This window comes from Sycon ciliatum, chromosome 2 (genome assembly GCF_964019385.1).
Source record: "Sycon ciliatum chromosome 2, ocSycCili1.1, whole genome shotgun sequence".
Classification (NCBI taxonomy): domain Eukaryota; kingdom Metazoa; phylum Porifera; class Calcarea; order Leucosolenida; family Sycettidae; genus Sycon; species Sycon ciliatum.
In genome coordinates, this window is record NC_088644.1 from 27,752,086 (window position 1) to 27,758,589 (window position 6,504).

Sequence of the window (6,504 nt, forward strand, 5' to 3'; positions counted from 1 at the left end):
CTTGGCCAAGTGGTGACAAACAAAAGCGAAGGACTAAAGCTAGTACCGTAAAGTGCCGTTGATCCGCCCCCACGCCATGTCGCTTCCCAGCTGGGTTTTCGGCAGGGGGCGGGAATTAGATAAAGGCTGTCAAGTGCAGTACGATGTACAACAACGTAGAGGATCAGACTCAATGTGCTGAATTGTGCACATTTTGATCCTGGATTGGCAAGTATTGTGTACAGCAGTGCATGCGTCGGTTCAACATCGTATTTCGTTGTATACGGCGAAGTCGCTTCTCAAGGAGAAAATCGACAGGGGGCGGGAATTAGAGAGGGGGCGGATCAACGGTACTTTACGGTAGTAAAGCGCTGCATCTGCGCCTTTGATCCTATACTAGTTACTACTACTAGGCTATACAGTATACTGCTAGAGTAGAGGGTGGTGGCGGTCCCACGGCGGATGCGGAAAACTCGGCTTCCAGCCGAGTCTCCCGCGAGACTACCCGCTAAAAAAAATCTTTTCGTTTCACGTGTCAGACACGTACGAGCATAATGTCTTGTTGTAGCAGTGTTCACCGAGGAAGGAGAACGCTCTAGCCGCTGCTGTTGTCCGTTTCATCCACGTTGGGCGTTAGCTGCACCGCGCCTATTGTGTTTTAGTATTCCATGGACACACATTAGCATTCAGAGCGATTGTGGAGCCACAATTTACTTCACACAGCGTTGTATTGTCCACGAGCGCAAACTTCATTATCAGCAGTAACTGTTACTCTTCGTCCTATATATGTAAATTTGGAGTATACACGGCCTTGTCACGACAGCGACAGCTCTACAGAGTGTTCAAGTGAGAAACATTAATTTCAATTGTTGGTGGACGAATACATGGCTGGTTCCGAAAAACGCGGCCTGCACCGATGGTGTTTGGTGGATCATCAAACAGGGTGACCAGCAGTGTTCACTGAGGAAGGAGAATGCACTCGCCACCACTCCGATTCATCCAAGTGGGCGTTAGCTGCGCCACACCTATTGTGTTTTAGTATTCCATGGACGCACACTAGCGTTCTCAGCTATTGTGGAGCCACAACATATCTTCATGCGGCGTTGCACTGTCCAAGAGCAGAGACGTCAGCAGTGACCCATCATCATACATGAAGATTTGGAGTATACACACCCTGCGCCAATGGGCCTTGGCACAACAGCGGCAGCTCTACGGAGTGTTCAAGTGAGAAACATTTGTTTCGACTTTTGGTGGACGAACAAATCGTCGGTGCCAAAAAACGTGGCCTGCGCCGATGGTGTTTGAAACATCGAGGGCTCCGGAAGCAGCAGCTGAGCCAGATCAGCCAGTCTTGCTAACTCTCAGTTGACGGACTCCGTGCTGCAGCTAGCAGCACTGGCACTAGCCGGAAATATTTTTTCCGCCGATACCCGTTACTTCCAGTTCTGTCAAGGGCATGCCTGGAATCCATTGCCAGGTGATGACTTTTTACTTTTTGTGTTATTTTGCTGCCGAGTTGTTCAGAACTTTTTAGCCCTGATCTGTCCATGTCTACGTGTCGGCCATCCGCAAACTTCATGTGGAAGTTGGCTTTACCTACCCGTCGGGCCCAATGACTCTCCTCGCAAGGTTCCTGTCGGGCATCATCGACACAGCTTCATCGCCTGCTGATAACCACTCAACTTCTCAGGGAGATTAGCCAGCATGTTGCCTTTCCACGGATGTGGCACCCTCATGACAAGGCCATGCTAAGGGCAAACTGACTGCTTGATTTTAGCTTTACATTACCGCAGTCAGTCCAGCACAATACGCCAATCGTATTTCACTATTACTCGCGTGTCATAATTGGGGATATGGGCTGCTCCGCCCTATATCCCTGATATGCCAACTAGACGAAAAGTGTGTTCTGAGCCATGAGACCATGTGGTACTTTCACTCTACAGCCAGGTCAACCCACTTCGTCAACACACAGGGTTTTCCTCAGACACAAGCGACTGGTTTACTCCACTCTGGAGAAGAACACAGTTTGCTCTCTCGAACACCAACCGCAGATAACTACGGAATGTAGGAAGTGCAACAACTGCTAGAATATTAAACTGTCATCCACACAAAACAAATAAAGACAACTGAAAACCAAAACACATGCAACTGCCAACATGCATGTAACAGTGACTGCAAGCCAGAACTACAGACTCCGCGCAGGGAGGAACAGGGGAAACAGAGGTAACGCTTCCGACTCCGAGAGCTTCGAATAGCAGCGGACAACACAATACATCAACCTTGCGTGTCACCTTGCGCTACCGCAAACGGACACCTATGGATGCACAGTACAGCACAGACTCAGTGCATGCACGACGTAATAACTGGAGTACATGTAAACCGACAACGGTCACCTTGCACCCTATGCAGTAAGTTACATAGGCGGTGCCAACAAAAGAGCAGGGTTCGTGTATCGTGCACACTCCAATGGCACAGCAGAAAATGTTCTCACCAATAGCCACTGCTAGCTGTTTTGTCATCTTGCTGTGCCAAATGATGCTGTATAGACGCGCCAAGCAGAAATGGACTGCTTATGAGCGTGAACAGGCTGGATGGGGTGACTGATGGACTGTCGGAGTTGGCGAACCACAGAAATCGTGTCGCATCTCTGTATGCTTGGTTGGCACTGATTTTTAAAAATGGCCTTCTCAGTATCGCAGGTCATGACGATTGGTGAGAGGCAAAATCGTAGAACAATGATGAATTGCCTAATGGCTAGGTCGTTGTTAGTAAGATTGCCTGAATCCTGGATGTCAACGCAGTCTAGGTCCCACAGATCTGGGATGGTGCAGGAGTCGGAAGTTGCATCAGTTAGAGAAACGATAGCTGGCATGGCTGCTCATCGGCGTAGCTGAGTGCTTGGAGTGACGTGTTCGGCCAGTCACCACATAACCGACTGTGGTAGGCAGAAACCGTAGTCCTGGCGGAAGTCCTCTGGTGCTCCCCGTCATAAACTCCCTGAGGAAATCTGCATCGATCAAGACGACTGACTATCTTACGATCCATGGCGATACTGGTTGATGCTGCACTAGCTGCTGTTGCGCTAGATGCTGGTACCTCGTCAGCCACAGGCTGATCAGCTACTATGTTGGTACTGCTGTCAGATTTCTGTTGAGATTCAGGGCAGATCGTGACATGATGGTGACTCTGATTGGTGACCCATGCGAGAACACACAATACACTTGCGGGTGGCCTTGCACTGAGTTGACCGGTGCCCTGTGCGCAAACACACAAAGCAACGCTTCTGTTCAATCAGTTTTTCTTTCCGCTGTGCTTCTGTTGTGTATTTCGTGCAGCTCTTGTCCAGGTGAGATCCGCCGCAGAATGCACACCCTCTCATACTGCTGGCATTCCAGTTACCATCAGACCGCTTCCTTCTCGTGAACTTGCATGCGCCTGTCACCAGTGCACCTGCAGAATAGTGAGTGACATCTTCTGCTGTAGTACCGCCTGTGTTTGTGCGGCGCAGAAAGGCGTCTTGCATGATAACATAACGCTTCAGTGCTGTTCTGAAGTCGTTCAGTTTCCATTGTGTCCCTGCATCTGAAAAGCCTCGCGATTCTTCGTCGTCAGGTTGCGATTCGTCCAGTTGAATCAGCGTTCGGCATGATCCGTATCTTGGTCACAGCACCATGTGACGATCTGGTGACATCAGACGGATATAATACACAAGAGACAATTGTGATATTTCTACGTTGTGTTTACTTCAGATACATAATCTAAATAAAAGGGGGTTTATCAACCGACAACCGCTCTATTCAGTTGCTATTCACTCTTTAGATAAAAATTATTTTATTAACGTCGAAAAATTATGCGGTTGTCAGTTGACAACCACCCTTTTATTTACAATGCAGTTGCGTGATGTCCACCACTTTCTGTACATAATCTAAGAGTCCTAAAACAGCCACTGACTTCCAACTACCAAGGGAAAGCAAGCCCAAGCGCAGGAGAACCGTGCACGCGCGCGGGTACGTGACATATAATATCGTAGTAGAGCTGGCAGGCAGGGCATGATCAGGGGTTCAGGCCCTGCCTGTAAGCGCTCTGACTGGCTCAAACCCTGGCAACAATCACGTGACATGTCTGAAAGTACAAGTAGTTGCGATTTATGCTGAAGTTCAAACTGACGGAACACGTGCAGCGCTACACCATGCGGGTACGTGACATATACTATCGTAGTAGAGCTGGCAGGCAGGGCATGATCAGGGGTTCCCTGTAAGCGCTCTGACTGGCTCAAACCCTGGCAACAATCACGTGACATGTCTGAAAGTACAAGTAGTTGCGATTTATCCTGAAGTTCAAACTGACGGAACACGTGCAGCGCTACACCATGAACCGTGTGGAAACAAAAAGAAGTAGAGGAGACACGGGATAACAGACATGAACTCAGGGTCAAACTGATAACTGTGAAACGCGAATGCATGCAGTATATGGAGACAAAACAAAGTCACAGAATTCAGTATGTATAAACAAGTACTACACACTAACCTCGTACATGTGAATGTCACGACACCATATGAATTAGCTCTTACACCCCACTTATGTTTCAGTCAGTAAGAGTACACATGCGTACTTACGTTGACTCTATTTTATCTGACTTGTCCAACACCATCGTTGTGAGCCTTCGGCACTTGGGAATACACAGGACAGATAAGATAGCAGCAAGAGCATCTCCCCGCTCTGTGAACACAGCTCAGACGCCATGCTTCATGAGTGTGTGCCCATGGAATACAAGGACACAATAGACTTAGTGCAGCTAACGAAATGGATGAACGGTCGACGGCCTGAGTGTTCTCCTTCCTCGATCAGCACTGACATTCACCATATACCATGCTTGATGTTTCAAGCACAATCGGCGCAGGCCACGTTTTTCGGCACCGATGATTTGTTCGTCCAGCAAAAGTCGAAACAAATATTTCTCACTTGAACACTCCGTAGAGCTGCTGCTGTTGTGCCAAGGCCCATTGGCGCATGGTGTGTATACTCCAAATCTACATGTATGATGATGGGTCACTGCTGACGTTTCTGCTCTTGGACAGTGCTACGCCGCATGAAGATAATGTTGTGGCTCCACAATCGCTGAGAACGCTAGTGTGCGTCCATGGAATACTAAAACACAATAGGCGCGGCGCAGCTAACGCCCACTTGGATGAATCGGAGTGGTGGCGAGTGCATTCTCCTTCCTCAGTGAACACTGCTGGTCACCCTGTTTGATGATCCACCAAACACCATCGGTGCAGGCCGCGTTTTTCGGAACCAGCCATTTATTCGTCCACCAACAATTGAAATTAATGTTTCTCACTTGAACACTCTGTAGAGCTGTCGCTGTCGTGACAAGGCCGTGTATACTCCAAATCTACATGTAGGACGAAGAGTAACAGTTACTGCTGATAATGAAGTTTGCGCTCGTGGACAATACAACGCTGTGTGAAGTAAATTGTGGCTCCACAATCGCTCTGAATGCTAATGTGTGTCCATGGAATACTAAAACACAATAGGCGCTGTGCAGCTAACGCCCAACGTGGATGAAACGGACAACAGCAGCGGCTAGAGCGTTCTCCTTCCTCGGTGAACACTGCTACAACAAGACATTATGCTTGATGATTCACCAAACACCATCGTTGGGGGCCAAGTTTTCCGGCACCAGCGAGTTGTTCGTCCACCAACTAACTTTGAGTCTTTCTTCAACACTTCGTAGAGCAGCCGCGCAAGGCCTTTCCTTCGCGTTAGGGTAGCGATCCTTCCTAAATGATATCGCTATTCATTGTTACTTTTTACTACAATGAGTAGTGTTTCTTCGAAAATAAAGTCAGCTGCCATACTGCCATGCCTAGCCAGGCCTAGCGCCTGGACTTGTAAAAATTAATTTTGCAAGTCTTCAATCATGTTTGCATGTACGCGCTATCCAGCCATGTGGCGTGAACAGATTGCTTGACGTGAAAGATAGCGCGCGAGTCGTACGTAGATCTACGTACGCGCTCGCGGACGTGTCTGACACGTGAAACGAAAAGATTTTTTTGGCGGGTAGTCGGCAAAAATTAAGTGACGATCAATAGTCCTTCGCCAAACAAAAGGCGAAAAAAACTATCAATCAGGGAGTCGTATTTTACGACTCCCTGCCTGCTATTAATGATTCAGCTTACTCAATCTGCGGACAGCATGCTGTTTCGTTCTTTTTGAACTCATCAGCGCAGCACAGAGAAAATGAGGCCGAACCTGATAGCAATGAAAATAAAAATTTCCAATCAGGCCCGAACGTACCTTGCCAGAGTGCTCAAACTGACAAGTCAGTGAGCTCTGCATAACGCAAACAGCAAAGGCACTACCCCACGCAAGAGTGCTCAACTGCTACAAGAGCAGGAGCGAAATACTCAATCTGCTGATTCAGCTTATGTATGTTACTATGTAGTACGAGTAAAAGACCGAGGTTTTTATTTCCTATACTGACCAAGTACGAAGTCAATATTAGATTTATAAAAAGAGTTG

At 48.0% G+C, this 6,504-nt stretch overlaps 1 long non-coding RNA gene across 1 annotated transcript; it reads right to left on the minus strand.

Annotated features, from left to right (window-relative positions):
* Positions 1-2,013: 2,013 nt before the first annotated feature.
* On the minus strand, positions 2,014-5,797 carry LOC135809495 (uncharacterized). The gene is made up of 2 exons (XR_010552205.1): positions 4,596-5,797; positions 2,014-3,660 (listed from the first exon to the last, which is right to left on the minus strand). It is a non-coding gene; the product is annotated as an uncharacterized LOC135809495 (long non-coding RNA).
* Between the last annotated feature and the right edge of the window lie 707 nt (positions 5,798-6,504).